The sequence below is a fragment of the Diadema setosum genome, chromosome 6, assembly GCF_964275005.1.
Source record: "Diadema setosum chromosome 6, eeDiaSeto1, whole genome shotgun sequence".
In the NCBI taxonomy this organism is placed as follows: Eukaryota; Metazoa; Echinodermata; class Echinoidea; order Diadematoida; family Diadematidae; genus Diadema; species Diadema setosum.
In genome coordinates, this window is record NC_092690.1 from 24,026,838 (window position 1) to 24,044,457 (window position 17,620).

The 17,620-nt window shown below is 40.7% G+C and overlaps 1 pseudogene; it reads left to right on the top strand.

The window, feature by feature from the left end:
* Window positions 1–16,346: 16,346 nt before the first annotated feature.
* LOC140229653 (uncharacterized) lies at window positions 16,347–17,115 on the top strand (annotated as a pseudogene).
* Window positions 17,116–17,620: the final 505 nt, after the last annotated feature.

Genomic DNA, 17,620 nt, shown 5'->3' on the forward strand with positions numbered 1-17,620 from the left:
ATTCGCTTCTGGTGTAACCCTGACTTTCCGAGGGTGATTAGGGTTTATCATTTATATACAAGATGAGTCCAAGCATAAGCTACAATTTCCCATTGTCCCAAAAGAAATAAGGTTCGTTACTCCGATGGTTGGTTATTCCGTAGGTTCCTTAGGGGCTGATTTTACGGAGCACGCAAACGATTCGCGAAGGGCGCGAATGGAAAAATTCAACATGCGGAAAAGTTTTTCTCTGAATATGTTCCGACAATGAAGCCAAAAATAATTATAGCGCAATTGTTGTGCAAAGTTCTCACGGTGTATGTTCACATGATTGTCGTGTGTACCATTGCTATAAAGTACAGCCAATTACGTACACGCAGACCAAGGAATTGCAAACAGTGCAAATTTTTCAATAATCAAAGGAAAAATGTTTCGAAGGAGAGTTGATAGCTGTCTCGAGTTGAATTTTTTCTCTTTCCTGTTTTTCTCATTTCTTTCCCTTTCATTTCTCTGCTGTGTGTGTACCGACATTTTTTTTTTCCGATAACTTATAACCTCGCAAGCATAAAGCAGATTATCCCACACATTATCTTGAGTTTTAAATAATTTTGGCGTCATAATTTTGAGTATAGGCCTATTCTGTGATTTTTTTTTTTTTATTGATTATAATTATCGTTCTCATTGATAGTTTTTAGTACGGAAGATGTTCATCATCGTGGTAGTAACTTAAAGAATTAAAGCTAATCTTCTGTCTCAAGAAGCGAGGTAAACAACACGAAAAATAATTACGACGTTTCGGTCGCAAAATCTGCTAAATCAGGGTGTTAAAGTACCATTCAGTGACCGGTCGAAAACTGGAAACGAAAAATCGAATATTGCGTGGAAATCCCGTCTCCCGTCGCTTATTCTAACAAGAAAATGAATAAAATCTAAATATCCTATTTTCAACTGAAAATGGAACGCAGGATAAAGGGTTTGCTCTGAAATCCCGTTTTCCGTGTTTCATTATGATGAAATGTCGAAAAATGACACAAAATCCTATTTAATGGGAAGTGGAAAACAGGATATCTGTTCGATATTTGATTCTGCCAACGTTTGGTAAAGTAGACCTGTAGACCGAGCGCTGCAGTGCATGCCTAGATATCCGCGAACAATCAAATGCCCGCGCTTTCGAACCTCCGCGTCCGTTTGGCGATCATTTGCAGGCTAAAATACGAATGGTGCCTGTCGAATGGTTATGAAGATGGAAGTAGCTGATCTGTCAGGATTTGATATTCGAGTGGGGGTTGGGGAAAGTGAGGATGTGAGAGGGGGTGTCCCCCCTCTCGCACCCTAACGTATCTGCAGTTTATTTGTAAAGATTGTCTGACATGGTAATAAGATACAATAACAATAAACAATAATTACAACCATTGCTATTATTAGCCTTATCATTATTGTTACCAATAATCATTGTGATATTCAAATATATTTGTATCATCTGCAAACAAAATGTAAGTTAAAATTGGTTAAAGGGATGGTACAGTATTGGTAGAGATGAGAATTGGGCTTTTAACTTTTTGCGAGATACCAAGAAAACACTTATGAAATAGTACAGATCATACCATTTTAAGAGGAACTCAAAGTTTATTTGATGAAAATCAGGTTTGGCATGACTGGAACATCGAAAAAAACAAAGTAAAACAAAGCGATTGTAAAAAAAAAGTGTGGGTCCCACACTAGTGGGTCCCACACTTATTAGAATCGCTCTGTTTTAGATATCTCAGCCATTTCAAAACCAATTTTCATCAAATAAACATTGAATTCCTCATGGAATTGCATGTTCTTTGATATTTCATAAGAGATTTCTCATTATCTCACCGAAAAATGTTAGAAACCTGAAATTAGGTCTCAACCAAAACTATACGATCCTTTTAAGCATTGTTTATATCATTAACATAGATAAGAAATAAAAGAGGGCCTAAGATATACCCTTGTGGCACTCCATAATTAATTTTTAATCTCCTGGAGAAACATGAATCAAAATCAACATATTTCTCACGGTTAGATAAGTAATCGGTGAGCCATAATAAGGACATTACTCGAAGGCCATAATATTTTGATTTTCGAATAAGAATTTTGTGATCAATAGTATCAAATGCCTTACTCAGGTCCATAAAAATTCAAAAAAAGAAATGTTCCTTATTAATGAAAAAAAAAATTGAATTGAATAATGGCGTAATCTGTCGGTCGATATGAATAAGACTAATTATTATTTGGTTTTTAGTAACGCACTAAAATCTCTTCCAGGATTAGTATTAGTGAATGGATTACAGTTAAACCAAATAGATTCAAAAAATTTTGCAGGTATTTATATTTACAGTAATCTTTCATGGAAGGTACATGTCGATTATTTATGTAAATTGTTTGGTAAAAATGTTGGAGTTATTCACAAACTGAAATATCTCTTCCCAAAGCCAATATTGCATTCTTTCTATTCAACTCTCAGTTATTACCTTTCTTAAAGTACGGAATATTGGCCTGGGGGAATTGCTGAAAGACTAAAATTGATTCGTTATTTATGATTCAGAAAAAGGCCTTGCAGATTATAAATCGTGCACATTTTTTGGATCATAAACTCTACTGATGAATTGGTTATTTCAAGTAAATCGCTGAAAAAATTCTAATTTGCATTTGTATCATGTTGAAATTTTCTATGTATAAGTTGAATATTGGCGATCTTCATGTTTTACTAAATGTTAAAAACAATAAAATTCATATTTACCCAACAAGACATAGTGAATCCTATCATTTTTTTCCGTTCCTAAAGTTACAGCTCTTAAAGAAAATTACTTCAACCGGCCCTTCTCACTCCTGTAGGCCGGGGCGGTAGAATAAGCCTATACTGTATCCATGCATGTCGTAAGAGGCGACTAAAATGGACAGTATGTTTGCCGTGGACTGCGACCCGTGTGTGTGGAAAAGGGGATCTGGTGATTGAGATGAATGTATAGCTGCGGCATACCCTAAGCAACACATCACTTTGGCCCTGGATTCACCTAGTCGGGAGGTTTTACAGGCCTAGGTAAAAGCAATCGGCTGGTGGTGTTTAGCCCTTAGACATTTTGTCATAATATTGTTCATGAAGTCAGCTCTGTCAATCTTTGGCTCATGAGCTATACACTTGTGGCATCGATATTCAAATTCATGAAAATTCTTCCGTCGTGATGTTTTCATTGCAACTGATTGACAAATTGCCCTACATCGACGTAAATAAGCACTGAATTGATCAGTGTTTTAGTAGTAGCCATGATAAAAAATCATGGGCGTACATACTCGAGCAGGATTCGAACCTACGACCTCCTGATCACCGGACAGGCGTCATCTCCACTAGACCACAGAGCTTTCGCCCGACAGCAAGTGTTGGTTCTAATCCTTATAGCATGCAGCGGGTACTGCTTTGTTATTCAAATTCATGAAAATTCTTCCGTCGTGATGTTTTCATTGCAACTGATTGACAAATTGCCCTACATCGACGTAAATAAGCACTGAATTGATCAGTGTTTTAGTAGTAGCCATGATAAAAAATCATGGGCGTACATACTCGAGCAGGATTCGAACCTACGACCTCCTGATCACCGGACAGGCGTCATCTCCACTAGACCACCGAGCTTTCGCCCGACAGCAAGTGTTGGTTCTAATCCTTATAGCATGCAGCGGGTACTGCTTTGTTATTCAAATTCATGAAAATTCTTCCGTCGTGATGTTTTCATTGCAACTGATTGACAAATTGCCCTACATCGACGTAAATAAGCACTGAATTGATCAGTGTTTTAGTAGTAGCCATGATAAAAAATCATGGGCGTACATACTCGAGCAGGATTCGAACCTACGACCTCCTGATCACCGGACAGGCGTCATCTCCACTAGACCACCGAGCTTTCGCCCGACAGCAAGTGTTGGTTCTAATCCTTATAGCATGCAGCGGGTACTGCTTTGTTATTCAAATTCATGAAAATTCTTCCGTCGTGATGTTTTCATTGCAACTGATTGACAAATTGCCCTACATCGACGTAAATAAGCACTGAATTGATCAGTGTTTTAGTAGTAGCCATGATAAAAAATCATGGGCGTACATACTCGAGCAGGATTCGAACCTACGACCTCCTGATCACCGGACAGGCGTCATCTCCACTAGACCACCGAGCTTTCGCCCGACAGCGAGTGTTGGTTCTAATCCTTATAGCATGCAGCGGGTACTGCTTTGTTATTCAAATTCATGAAAATTCTTCCGTCGTGATGTTTTCATTGCAACTGATTGACAAATTGCCCTACATCGACGTAAATAAGCACTGAATTGATCAGTGTTTTAGTAGTAGCCATGATAAAAAATCATGGGCGTACATACTCGAGCAGGATTCGAACCTACGACCTCCTGATCACCGGACAGGCGTCATCTCCACTAGACCACCGAGCTTTCGCCCGACAGCAAGTGTTGGTTCTAATCCTTATAGCATGCAGCGGGTACTGCTTTGTTATTCAAATTCATGAAAATTCTTCCGTCGTGATGTTTTCATTGCAACTGATTGACAAATTGCCCTACATCGACGTAAATAAGCACTGAATTGATCAGTGTTTTAGTAGTAGCCATGATAAAAAATCATGGGCGTACATACTCGAGCAGGATTCGAACCTACGACCTCCTGATCACCGGACAGGCGTCATCTCCACTAGACCACCGAGCTTTCGCCCGACAGCAAGTGTTGGTTCTAATCCTTATAGCATGCAGCGGGTACTGCTTTGTTATTCAAATTCATGAAAATTCTTCCGTCGTGATGTTTTCATTGCAACTGATTGACAAATTGCCCTACATCGACGTAAATAAGCACTGAATTGATCAGTGTTTTAGTAGTAGCCATGATAAAAAATCATGGGCGTACATACTCGAGCAGGATTCGAACCTACGACCTCCTGATCACCGGACAGGCGTCATCTCCACTAGACCACCGAGCTTTCGCCCGACAGCAAGTGTTGGTTCTAATCCTTATAGCATGCAGCGGGTACTGCTTTGTTATTCAAATTCATGAAAATTCTTCCGTCGTGATGTTTTCATTGCAACTGATTGACAAATTGCCCTACATCGACGTAAATAAGCACTGAATTGATCAGTGTTTTAGTAGTAGCCATGATAAAAAATCATGGGCGTACATACTCGAGCAGGATTCGAACCTACGACCTCCTGATCACCGGACAGGCGTCATCTCCACTAGACCACCGAGCTTTCGCCCGACAGCGAGTGTTGGTTCTAATCCTTATAGCATGCAGCGGGTACTGCTTTGTTATTCAAATTCATGAAAATTCTTCCGTCGTGATGTTTTCATTGCAACTGATTGACAAATTGCCCTACATCGACGTAAATAAGCACTGAATTGATCAGTGTTTTAGTAGTAGCCATGATAAAAAATCATGGGCGTACATACTCGAGCAGGATTCGAACCTACGACCTCCTGATCACCGGACAGGCGTCATCTCCACTAGACCACCGAGCTTTCGCCCGACAGCAAGTGTTGGTTCTAATCCTTATAGCATGCAGCGGGTACTGCTTTGTTATTCAAATTCATGAAAATTCTTCCGTCGTGATGTTTTCATTGCAACTGATTGACAAATTGCCCTACATCGACGTAAATAAGCACTGAATTGATCAGTGTTTTAGTAGTACGCCCATGATAAAAAATCATGGGCGTACATACTCGAGCAGGATTCGAAACTACGACCTCCTGATCACCGGACAGGCGTCATCTCCACTAGACCACCGAGCTTTCGCCCGACAGCAAGTGTTGGTTCTAATCCTTATAGCATGCAGCGGGTACTGCTTTGTTATTCAAATTCATGAAAATTCTTCCGTCGTGATGTTTTCATTGCAACTGATTGACAAATTGCCCTACATCGACGTAAATAAGCACTGAATTGATCAGTGTTTTAGTAGTACGCCCATGATAAAAAATCATGGGCGTACATACTCGAGCAGGATTCGAAACTACGACCTCCTGATCACCGGACAGGCGTCATCTCCACTAGACCACCGAGCTTTCGCCCGACAGCAAGTGTTGGTTCTAATCCTTATAGCATGCAGCGGGTACTGCTTTGTTATTCAAATTCATGAAAATTCTTCCGTCGTGATGTTTTCATTGCAACTGATTGACAAATTGCCCTACATCGACGTAAATAAGCACTGAATTGATCAGTGTTTTAGTAGTAGCCATGATAAAAAATCATGGGCGTACATACTCGAGCAGGATTCGAACCTACGACCTCCTGATCACCGGACAGGCGTCATCTCCACTAGACCACCGAGCTTTCGCCCGACAGCAAGTGTTGGTTCTAATCCTTATAGCATGCAGCGGGTACTGCTTTGTTATTCAAATTCATGAAAATTCTTCCGTCGTGATGTTTTCATTGCGACTGATTGACAAATTGCCCTACATCGACGTAAATAAGCACTGAATTGATCAGTGTTTTAGTAGTAGCCATGATAAAAAAATCATGGGCGTACATACTCGAGCAGGATTCGAACCTACGACCTCCTGATCACCGGACAGGCGTCATCTCCACTAGACCACCGAGCTTTCGCCCGACAGCAAGTGTTGGTTCTAATCCTTATAGCATGCAGCGGGTACTGCTTTGTTATTCAAATTCATGAAAATTCTTCCGTCGTGATGTTTTCATTGCAACTGATTGACAAATTGCCCTACATCGACGTAAATAAGCACTGAATTGATCAGTGTTTTAGTAGTACGCCCATGATAAAAAATCATGGGCGTACATACTCGAGCAGGATTCGAACCTACGACCTCCTGATCACCGGACAGGCGTCATCTCCACTAGACCACCGAGCTTTCGCCCGACAGCAAGTGTTGGTTCTAATCCTTATAGCATGCAGCGGGTACTGCTTTGTTATTCAAATTCATGAAAATTCTTCCGTCGTGATGTTTTCATTGCAACTGATTGACAAATTGCCCTACATCGACGTAAATAAGCACTGAATTGATCAGTGTTTTAGTAGTAGCCATGATAAAAAATCATGGGCGTACATACTCGAGCAGGATTCGAACCTACGACCTCCTGATCACCGGACAGGCGTCATCTCCACTAGACCACCGAGCTTTCGCCCGACAGCAAGTGTTGGTTCTAATCCTTATAGCATGCAGCGGGTACTGCTTTGTTATTCAAATTCATGAAAATTCTTCCGTCGTGATGTTTTCATTGCAACTGATTGACAAATTGCCCTACATCGACGTAAATAAGCACTGAATTGATCAGTGTTTTAGTAGTAGCCATGATAAAAAATCATGGGCGTACATACTCGAGCAGGATTCGAACCTACGACCTCCTGATCACCGGACAGGCGTCATCTCCACTAGACCACCGAGCTTTCGCCCGACAGCAAGTGTTGGTTCTAATCCTTATAGCATGCAGCGGGTACTGCTTTGTTATTCAAATTAATGAAAATTCTTCCGTCGTGATGTTTTCATTGCAACTGATTGACAAATTGCCCTACATCGACGTAAATAAGCACTGAATTGATCAGTGTTTTAGTAGTAGCCATGATAAAAATCATGGGCGTACATACTCGAGCAGGATTCGAACCTACGACCTCCTGATCACCGGACAGGCGTCATCTCCACTAGACCACCGAGCTTTCGCCCGACAGCAAGTGTTGGTTCTAATCCTTATAGCATGCAGCGGGTACTGCTTTGTTATTCAAATTCATGAAAATTCTTCCGTCGTGATGTTTTCATTGCAACTGATTGACAAATTGCCCTACATCGACGTAAATAAGCACTGAATTGATCAGTGTTTTAGTAGTAGCCATGATAAAAAATCATGGGCGTACATACTCGAGCAGGATTCGAACCTACGACCTCCTGATCACCGGACAGGCGTCATCTCCACTAGACCACCGAGCTTTCGCCCGACAGCAAGTGTTGGTTCTAATCCTTATAGCATGCAGCGGGTACTGCTTTGTTATTCAAATTCATGAAAATTCTTCCGTCGTGATGTTTTCATTGCAACTGATTGACAAATTGCCCTACATCGACGTAAATAAGCACTGAATTGATCAGTGTTTTAGTAGTAGCCATGATAAAAAAATCATGGGCGTACATACTCGAGCAGGATTCGAACCTACGACCTGCTGATCACCGGACAGGCGTCATCTCCACTAGACCACCGAGCTTTCGCCCGACAGCAAGTGTTGGTTCTAATCCTTATAGCATGCAGCGGGTACTGCTTTGTTATTCAAATTCATGAAAATTCTTCCGTCGTGATGTTTTCATTGCAACTGATTGACAAATTGCCCTACATCGACGTAAATAAGCACTGAATTGATCAGTGTTTTAGTAGTAGCCATGATAAAAAATCATGGGCGTACATACTCGAGCAGGATTCGAACCTACGACCTCCTGATCACCGGACAGGCGTCATCTCCACTAGACCACCGAGCTTTCGCCCGACAGCAAGTGTTGGTTCTAATCCTTATAGCATGCAGCGGGTACTGCTTTGTTATTCAAATTCATGAAAATTCTTCCGTCGTGATGTTTTCATTGCAACTGATTGACAAATTGCCCTACATCGACGTAAATAAGCACTGAATTGATCAGTGTTTTAGTAGTAGCCATGATAAAAAATCATGGGCGTACATACTCGAGCAGGATTCGAACCTACGACCTCCTGATCACCGGACAGGCGTCATCTCCACTAGACCACCGAGCTTTCGCCCGACAGCAAGTGTTGGTTCTAATCCTTATAGCATGCAGCGGGTACTGCTTTGTTATTCAAATTCATGAAAATTCTTCCGTCGTGATGTTTTCATTGGAACTGATTGACAAATTGCCCTACATCGACGTAAATAAGCACTGAATTGATCAGTGTTTTAGTAGTAGCCATGATAAAAAATCATGGGCGTACATACTCGAGCAGGATTCGAACCTACGACCTCCTGATCACCGGACAGGCGTCATCTCCACTAGACCACCGAGCTTTCGCCCGACAGCAAGTGTTGGTTCTAATCCTTATAGCATGCAGCGGGTACTGCTTTGTTATTCAAATTCATGAAAATTCTTCCGTCGTGATGTTTTCATTGCAACTGATTGACAAATTGCCCTACATCGACGTAAATAAGCACTGAATTGATCAGTGTTTTAGTAGTAGCCATGATAAAAATCATGGGCGTACATACTCGAGCAGGATTCGAACCTACGACCTCCTGATCACCGGACAGGCATCATCTCCACTAGACCACCGAGCTTTCGCCCGACAGCAAGTGTTGGTTCTAATCCTTATAGCATGCAGCGGGTACTGCTTTGTTATTCAAATTCATGAAAATTCTTCCGTCGTGATGTTTTCATTGCAACTGATTGACAAATTGCCCTACATCGACGTAAATAAGCACTGAATTGATCAGTGTTTTAGTAGTAGCCATGATAAAAAATCATGGGCGTACATACTCGAGCAGGATTCGAACCTACGACCTCCTGATCACCGGACAGGCGTCATCTCCACTAGACCACCGAGCTTTCGCCCGACAGCAAGTGTTGGTTCTAATCCTTATAGCATGCAGCGGGTACTGCTTTGTTATTCAAATTCATGAAAATTCTTCCGTCGTGATGTTTTCATTGCAACTGATTGACAAATTGCCCTACATCGACGTAAATAAGCACTGAATTGATCAGTGTTTTAGTAGTAGCCATGATAAAAAATCATGGGCGTACATACTCGAGCAGGATTCAAACCTACGACCTCCTGATCACCGGACAGGCGTCATCTCCACTAGACCACCGAGCTTTCGCCCGACAGCAAGTGTTGGTTCTAATCCTTATAGCATGCAGCGGGTACTGCTTTGTTATTCAAATTCATGAAAATTCTTCCGTCGTGATGTTTTCATTGCAACTGATTGACAAATTGCCCTACATCGACGTAAATAAGCACTGAATTGATCAGTGTTTTAGTAGTAGCCATGATAAAAAATCAAAAGCTCGGTGGTCTAGTGGAGATGACGCCTGTCCGGTGATCAGGAGGTCGTAGGTTCGAATCCTGCTCGAGTATGTACGCCCATGATTTTTTATCATGGCTACTACTAAAACACTGATCAATTCAGTGCTTATTTACGTCGATGTAGGGCAATTTGTCAATCAGTTGCAATGAAGGCATCGATATTGTTTTAATATTTTGGACAACATGTCTAAGAAGGCAACTGCTTAATCAGGTCAATCGGGTTAAGCCCTGGTTGCCCCGAGTATACCACTTTTGTGTCCCTGGTGCCAGTGTGAGTGGTATTCCTCACACATATGGCATCCCCTTGCTGGGCTCCGTGGTGGGTGGGGAGCAATAGTGATGAATTGTAATCATTTTAGTATGGGTACTCCAAACTCAAACCAATCAGTTAAAGTTGAGACCTATATACCGAATCTCATTCGGTGCTTTAAGTGTCAACGATTTGACCATTTCCGTGAGAACTGTACAAGAAAGGAATGTTGTGAAAAGTGTGGCAAGGAAGATAATGTTACAGCAGACTGTAAGGGCATGGAGAGCTGCGTAAATTACTCCGGCAATCATGCAGCTAACTCCCGGGCATGTCCTCAGTGGGTTGAAGAGAAAGAAATCCAAAAGATCAAAGCCCATAACGCTCTTTCGTTCCCAGAGGCACGCAAAGTGTACAAGTCCCAACATTCCCAATCGACAGCTTACGACAAAATCGCCAAACAAAACACTGACAAGAATAACCAACAACCAGTAATGAGACAGAGAATGGCAGCAGCCACTCAAACTGACTTAACATGGGTGAACAAAAAAGAACCTGTTTTTATTGAGAAATCAATCAATACAGACAAACTGTAACCTGAGAAACAGAGTCAACAGGAAACAAAGAAAGGAGAGACTACGACAACGGACACCCGCAGGAGTCGTAGTCTAACACGCGATCCTCCTGGCAAAACTAATTCCAGTACCAATCTACAATGTCGAATGATTGGATTCTGGTTGAGATTAGTCAAGGGAAAAGAAACCAAACACTCATGTACAATTTTCATTTTTTTTCTGCATTTACAAGGAGACATACACTCCCCGTCAAAATCACAATGGTTATTATTCATCGCAAATATTTGTTGTAGCGGGTCACATTTTTATTGTGCAGGGCTAGGGAATGTGTGGTAAGCACAAGGGGATGGATTTAGTGCTGCATGGATTTCACACAACTCAAAAGTTAGACTTTTTGATATGTTCATTCAAGCTTGGAGAGCAGCAACATGGTCAAATAGAATCTGTACAAATTATAGAATGTTTAAGGATAACTTGATGGTAGAGAAGTATTTACAGGTCTTGTGTAAGAAAGATTATATTACATTAAGTAAATTCAGATGTAGATCTAATGGATTACCCGTTAATAAGGGCAGGTTTGATGCAAGCCTGACAGATGAATTGCATTGTACTATCTGTTCCCCGACGATATAGGGGATGAATTTCATTATATTTTTGTTTGTCCCTTTTTCAACAAAGAGAGATTATTGTATTTACCAAGTAGCTTGACGGCCAGTAGACCAAGTGCATTACATATAGCCAAATTATTCAATTCGACTAATGCTTGCCATTTGAAAAAACTAGCCAAATTTGTCAGAATTATTATGTTTCAGTTCTCTTCAATACCAAAGAAGAAAGACAGTATTTTTGTAGAAAGGATAGATGTGAATGTTTGTATACGTAGTGGTACAGAAGTTAAACGTCCTTTACGCAGCCCTTGTTTTGTCGACATATTTATTTATATCTGTTATTTTCACATGTACGTGTACATTATCACTTATATTTTTGTATTCATATATTGTAAATATGTTTGTACTCTCATACCCCGAGAGGGGGTCGATAGAGTCAATAAAATCTTACAATCTTACAATCTTACAAACCAACAAAATAACAACTAACAAAAATCAAACTGAAAATGATGTATTGAAACCAACGTTAATATATACAATGAAGACAAAGAACACATTTCAAGTTCTGGAGGATAATGCGATGGATGTGTCACTAATCACCACGCCTCCTCCAAAAATCAAGGTAGTTCCTAGATCAGAGACTACTTGGCATGTCTAGTTATAGGGAAAGGTAAAGCTGTCGTACAGTGGAATTGTCATGGTCTTAAAACCAACTGTGAAAAAATTAAATGTATTTTGTATGACTATTACCCTTATGTTATGTGTTTACAGGAAACACATGTAAGTGAACTATATAATATTTCATTTCGGGGATATGATTTGTACAGTAAAAACTAAAGTTGTTTTTTTTTCCCGTTAGATCAAAGACCTATTGGAGGCATTTCTATATAAGTTAAGAGGGGAGTCCCACTTGAAGCTATTGAGCTCCAGACTCCTCTACAAGCGATGGCAGTGAAGGCAAGCCTTCACTGCACATTTACCATTATATTATGTTCCATTTATATCCCCCAAGTTATGATCTCACACAAGCTGAACTAGATAGACTAGTCAACCAGCTTCCAGCGCCTTTTTTATTAGTCGGTGATTTTAATGCTCACAGCCTTTTGGGGGGCTGCCAAGGATCAGATAGATTTGGAAATATTGTTGAATCAATACCGAAGAACTTCGATTTATGCCTTTTAAATGATGATTCATTTACTATCTCCATCCGGCCTCCGGTTCTTATGAATATAATTCATAAACTAACCATTACACTCATGCTTTCCACATTTATAAAAATCGAGCAGAAAACCAACCACTTAATTTCATATCATACAATAAAGAGAATTATAGTGTTGAATTTTACATGACAGAACAGAAAAATGCTCTCAATAAATGTTATGGTACATCAATAGGTCCAGATGAAATCCAGTATAAATTCTTAAAGCATTTCCCTGCAACATCACTTAAGGGTTTTTTTTAGACAAATTCAATAAAATTTAGAGAACAGGCCATTTACCCGATTCTTGGAAGGAGGCAATCGTTATTCCTATTCCAAAGCCGGGCAAAGATTCATCTAAACCAACAAACTCTCGCCCTATTTCCTAAAACGAGTTGTCTTTGTAAGACTATGGAGAGGTTGATAAATTTCCGACAGGTGTGGTTCTTGGAAAAGAATGGTATGATCATCCAACTTTAAGAGTGATTTTAGTCACAATCGGAGCACAGCTTACCAATTAATCCGACTTGAATCTTTCTTTCCTGATGGCGTTATTCGTGGTCATCGCGTTGTATCTGTCTTTTTTTTTTTTTAATCTCGAAAAGGCCTACGATACCACTTGCAAATACGGTATTATGAGAGACCTGTACAATCTTCAGTCGAGGGGCAGGATGCCCATTTTCATCCAGAATTTCCTCTCACTTCGTGTATTCAGAGTTCGCCTGGGGACGACATTGGCTGAACTACACAATCAGGAAATGGGTGTTCCTCAAGGTACCATCCTTTCGGTTACCTTGTTTTTGCTGAAGATCAATAGCATTGCGGAAGTTGTTAACCCAAGGTTTGAAAGATCTTTATTTGTTGATGATTCTTGTATTTCCTGTGCAACCATACAAAATTTGTTGCAAAATTGCCTGAACAGAATAGGAAAGTGGGCCGATGAGAATGGCTTTCGCTTTTCCAAAACTATGACCTAATTGTGCACTTTTGTAATGAGCGATCATTACATCCTGATCCTTAAATAAAAATGAATGACACAATTATCCCGGTAGTTCAACAGACAAAATATCTAGGCCTCATTTTTTTATAACAAACTAAATTTAAAGCTCATATTGATCATGTGAGACAAAAGTGTCAGAAAGCTTTGACTCTTTTGAAGGTTGTTTCAAAAATGGACTGGGGTGCAGATCGTGTCGTTCTCCTCCAACTTTACATGTCATTGGTTCGATCGAAACTGGACTATGGTTGTGCAGTGTATGGCTCTACCCCGTAAGTCCTACCTTGAAAAGTTGAAACCCATTCAGAACTAAGGTCTTAGGCTTTGCTTAAGGGTCTTTTGTACATCTGCTATGGACAGCCTATGTTGGGGCTCAATGAGCCACCCTTGCACTTAAGGTACGAAAAGCTATCACTGCAATATGCCATCAAATAAAAAAGAAAATAACCCTCTCAATCCGACATACACTGGTACTTTCATGCAAGGTCCTTGAGAAACTTGTTGCAGCTCAACTCAGGACTTATCTGGATGAAAAAACAGCTTGTTTCCACCTCATCAATCGGCTTATCGTCATTTTCATTCTACTGAAACTGCTCTGGTAAGAGTCCTTAATGATCTTCTGCTTGCTCTGGATAAGGGTCAGGAAGCTGTTCTCATTATTTTAGACTACTCCGCTGCGTTTGATACACTAGATCATCACAGTCTCCTTCATCGTCTTCAGTCTGATTATGGTATCAAAGGAACTGTTCTCCATTGAATAGAATCTTATCTGGAGGGACGCAATCAGGAAATTCTTGTTAATGGCACTCGCTCCAGACCCTTTTTCCTTCCTTATGGGGTCCCTCAAGGATCAGTTGTAGGACCCCTGATGTATATCCTGTACACCGGTCCTTTGGGAAGACTTATCAACTCTCATCATGGAATGCAACATGCAACCTACGCTGATGACACTCAAATATACCTCATCATGAGCTCATCAGATCATGAGGGGGCGATGCTCAGACTCTCCGCCTGCATCAATGATGTGAAGAGATGGTCATTTGAGCATAAGCTGAAGCTTAATGAGCTCAAAACTGAAATGCTTCATCTGTCATCCAAGTTCCGTGATACAGACCGCCTGCCATCTCTTAACTTTGAATCTGGAAGCATTTCTTCGTCAGAGCGTATTCGAGACCTCGGGGCTATTCTTGACAAGAACCTGACTCTTAATCACCAAATTAAAAGTATATGTCGATCTGCCTCATGGGGTGTCTGCAAAATCGGAAAGATAAGGCGATATCTCGATAAGTCATCCACGGAACGATTAGTCCATGCCTTCATCTCATCACATTTGGATTACTGCGGTGGTCTCCTTGCTGGTCTCCCGTACTCCAACATTGCACCCCTTCAACGAATACAAAACACTGCAGCCAGACTTGTCACTCGAACTAAAAAAATCAGATCATATCAGCCCAATCTTACAGTCCCTTCACTGGCTACAGATCCGAGACAGAATCATCTTCAAAGTTCTCCTTCTCATTTTCAAAATCAACCACAACCTTGCACCACCCTACCTTCAAGATCTTGTTTCTCTCCGCTCTGCATCCACATCCTCCACAACCAGACGTCTTCGTTCCGCCACCACTGCCAATCTTCAGTTATCCTCTGGACCTCGTACCAACACACTTTATGGTGATCGTGCCTTTTCCTCTCTTGCTCCTAAACTGTGGAACAATCTTCCCGTCAGCATCCGACAAGCCAATACGCTAGATTCATTTAAGTCAAACCTCAAAACATATCTCTTTAGGAAGTGTTATCTGTGTCGGTAGTGTACTAGTATTTGTAATTGTTGTCATATATATGATTGTTTACTGTACGTATATGTGGATTGCTTATTGTTTTCTTCTTCACTCGTTCTCTAGCTTTGTTTTTCCCCAGCGCTTAGAAATATGATATTAAGCGCTTTATAAATGTTATGTATTATTATTATTATTATTATTATTATGCCACGTTACAGCAACTTCTATATACTGTCAAACCTTTGGCCATTAAACGTTTGGTTTCAGAGTCAAAGAAGTTTTGCTATAATTATATACTTGACACGTCCAACATAGCTCCATATGTAATTCCTAATATAAAACCATGGAAGACTGTTGAACCAGTAACTGATTTAACATTGAAGACACTTAAAAAGGACTATACAAGTGACTTTGTTTTCTTAAATAAATTTGGAGGACGTAAACACACAAATATCGATCGCGAAACTACCGGGCAATTTACACAGATGGCTCTAAAGACGGACATAAGATTGGTGCAGCATTTTAAGTACAGCTGAAGAAAGGCAAGTTAGAATACCAGACCATTCATCTATATTAGATGGTTTAGACAGTTTCTGGTATGTGATTGCCGAGAGCTCGTCACATGATACTGTTTGCGAGGATCGCAAATGTTATATTTTCCCAGCTCGTTATATTTTACCAACTGGTCAAATGAATATTTTTTTTCCATGTGTGTCGCCCTCTTACAGTTAAAGTACGAACAATTACACCAATATAAGGGTGTGGGACCACATCGGTAACTGGGACGAGCAAACGATTACTATCGATATCGGGAGTCTCGATTGATGATTTATCATGTGTCTGGTCGTCCGGGACGTGACATAGGCCTATACGTATATCCATGCACAATCAGCCCGCGAAGTTTGGATTTAGACCCGTAGATACACTTCAAAATGGAGCCCCGTTTTGTCTCTATGACCGACGACGAGCTCGCTAAGCTTTCGGATGATAAGGATTCTAAATCCACCAAAAATGTCCTGAAGCAAGCGTTGGACATATTCAGTTCTTACTGCAGAGCGAGGGCAATTGACCTTGAACAAGTGGAGAATGACTACACTGAGCAGGACCTATGTGAATGCCTGCGACGGTTCTACGCAGAGGTGCGCCGAACGAAGTGTGAATTGTACGCGAAAAGGTCTAGGATCACTATTCGCTACGGCCTACAGAGACACTTTCTCAAAACAAAGTCAATGGACATTGTAAATAGCGGAGAGTTTAAGCTTGCGAATGACATTTTGCTGCAGTCTTACACAAGCTAAAGACTAAAGGAAAGGGAGCAACTACACACAAGGAACCCATTAGCACAGAAGATTTTGACAAAATTTTGTCTTCATCAGCTTTGGATCGTACTACCCTGAGAGGACTACAAAACACTGTGTTTGTGTTACATCTCTGCAGCAGAGGTCGGGAAAATCTTAGAGATTTCAAGAAGACCGGTTTTGAAATCGCTACAGATTCCTGTGACTGAAGGTGTGTATACCTAGCACGAGACAAATTGACAAAACAAAAGAAAAAAATCACAGGGGAGAAAAGGATGATGATGCAAGGAGCCAGTGTGGACGGATGTACGAAACAAATGATAAAAATTGCCCAGTAAAGTCGTTCTGTAAATACATGGCCCACTTAAACCCAGACGTGGCCTATTTCTGGCAGCGAACTTAATCCAGTGTACCGCTACGCGTATCTGGGTGAAAACGTTGAACAATGTACAATTGGCCATTTTCGGGCTTTGCGATATTCAAACCCTTGTAAAATTGTCACCTGAGAGTGTTGTTTTTTTTTTTATGCCTCCGCCACGAAATGGTGCCGGAGGCATTATGTTTTCGGGTTGTCCGTCCGTCCGTACGTCCGTCCGCTTTCGTTTACGCGATAACTTGAGTAATATTTACTGGAATGTTACCAAACTTGGTCCAAGTATGAAGTATGATGGGGCAATTATTTGATTAGATTTTGGGTGAAATCGGCTAAAGGTCAAAGGTCAAGGTCAAATCATGAAATTGTATCCGTTTACGCGATAACTCCAGTCTGGATAGAGCAAATTTCACCAAACTTTGTTGAAGGATGATGTATGATGGGACAATTACTTAATTAGTTTTTCAGTGAAATCGGACAGAGGTCAAAGGTCAAAGATCAAGGTCACATCCTAATATTTATCTGTTTACGTGAT